This window comes from Lactuca virosa, chromosome 5 (genome assembly GCF_052849685.1).
Source record: "Lactuca virosa cultivar CGN04683 chromosome 5, Lactuca_virosa_CGN04683_v6, whole genome shotgun sequence".
Lineage (NCBI taxonomy): Eukaryota > Viridiplantae > Streptophyta > Magnoliopsida > Asterales > Asteraceae > Lactuca > Lactuca virosa.
Genome location: NC_136430.1, coordinates 289395055 through 289397275, shown reverse-complemented (window position 1 = coordinate 289397275; position 2221 = coordinate 289395055). Strand labels below are relative to the sequence as shown.

Sequence of the window (2221 nt, the reverse complement as noted above, 5' to 3'; positions counted from 1 at the left end):
ATATATATATATATATATATATATATATATATCAACCCTTTATAGCATAAAATTATAAAATTTACATCACTCCTGAAGGATCTTCACGTAAAGATGAATGGCTGGTCTTTCATGTTATCACCGTATCTTTAAATTCAATTAAAAAAAAAAGTCGAGCTCCCCTTTTCTAAAATTTATCATAATTGTAACATATCCAATTATGACGTAGTAATATTGATTCCGTAGTGGTGTAGTCCCAGTTTTTTTTTTTTTTTTTTTTTTTGAAAAAAGCGGAATATAGTGGAAATACTTACTTATATAAACAGTATAGAGCAATATCAATCTCTTTGCGTACATGAAATATGAATAAAATCAAAAAGAAAAAAAATTCAAACAAAAGCAAATTACGTACACATATCTCAGCCTAAGTAAACACTGCATCTAATAAAAGAAAGCTAAAGCGATCGCCAAGAAACTGACGGGTACCACGGCGGTGAAAGATGGAGCAAAACTGGGTGATGGCGGTGGTAGAATGGTGCTAACTGTGGGTGGAAAAACGGGAGCGGGAGTGGCGGATGCTGGTGTTGGTGGAGGGGTGGCAGACATGGCGGAGACCTTGATGGTTAGTTTCTGACCAATTTGGCAATGAGTTCCAACGGTGCAGACGTAATAGTGTGTTCCAGGTGCTTTCAAGGTGACTCTAGCAGGGCCGGTGGTGACGATGGAGATGGGGTTGGTGGTGGTGCATGGGTCGTAAGCCGCCTGCGAGACTTCAGCAACATTATGGAATCCAGTGATGAAGTTAAAGAGAAGAACATCGCCGACTCTGAAGGTCTGAGTTGATGCCCAGGTGGTGTAAGCAGATGGTCCGTTGGGAGGAATATTCCAGCCCAAGGCGTTGCCGACCACATGTGTAGTCTGAGCCACCATGCCGTGAAACTGTACAAGCATGAGCACCATCATCACCGCCAAATTGAACTTTAAACTTGACATTTTTTGTCCTTGAAATCCTCTCTGATGAATATTTGCAATCTGGAAGGATTTTGAAGATTAATGGTATTTTGAAAAAGGTGTGTTAGGATTTGTATTTATAGGGAATGGTTACGTTGTAGGGATGAGTAGTACATCGAGTCAAGAACTACAAAAAGGAAAGTCGTATTTGAAATCTAGAAGGATTCTGAAGGTTAACATTTAAATAAATGTATAAAAGAATTGAGGCGATATTCTGTTTGATAAGAATAAGTCGATAAGATACATATTGTATACGAATTTGTGTGCATCGATCAAGAAACACGTTTTTAATTCGAAACACTTTTTATGTATACAAATAGTTTTAATTGTTAATTATATAAAAATTTCTAAAAATAATTTTGATTGATATTAGACGTTTCGTGCTTTCTAAATTTCGTTTATATGAATTTAAATATTAATAAAGTGTATATAATTGATAAGAAAAATTAGGTGTGAATATGGTTCGGTTTTTTTGTTAAAATCAAAACCGAACCAAAGAGTTCAGTTTTTTAATTTGGAAAAACCAAACTGTCGGTTTTTTTTTCGGTTTTTTGGTTATTTGGTTTTTTTCGGTTATTCAGTTAATTCTTATTTTTAGGTTTTTCACTAAGGGAGGAGGGTATCATGCAAGATTTTATGGGAGGTACAGACGGTACCTCGAAGGTATGACACCTTCTTGAGCGGGTTGACACTTTTGGGTTGAGTGGGTTACATATGCGGCTACACTAACCCGTATATATCATTTTCAACTCATGCAATAATCACTTGTACATTATGCATCAAAATTTGTACCAAATCAATTTTGTATGTTATTTAATTAGTTTTTAAATTATTTTGTATATTTTTAATATTATGTAAATTAGTTTTGTATAATTTTTATTAGTTTATGTTTATTTTAAATTAAAAAATTAAGTGGTTGAGTGGGTTAAGAAAGATAGGATTTCCATGTGTTGTGGGTTGAGAAATATGGAAGAGAGAGGAGAGAGAAATGCTTATGTGGCGCTGATGTGGCAGTGGGTTGAGTGGGTTGGGAGTCAAGGACTCCCTCCTCCCTAATAGATTATTCGACTATGCTCATTGGATTTTAAAAGCTCATAATTATTTAATATATACTCAAATACAAATATGCAATATGTCTTATCCACTTAAATAAAATGAAAATTACTATAAAATAAAAAAAAGATGGTGTGTATTTTTTTATATGCATGTAAATTATCTTCTCATTTAGAGA

General features: G+C 34.2%; 1 pseudogene; it reads right to left on the bottom strand.

Moving 5' to 3' along the window:
- Positions 1-407: 407 nt before the first annotated feature.
- Positions 408-1011, bottom strand: LOC145117623 (umecyanin pseudogene; annotated as a pseudogene).
- Between the last annotated feature and the right edge of the window lie 1210 nt (positions 1012-2221).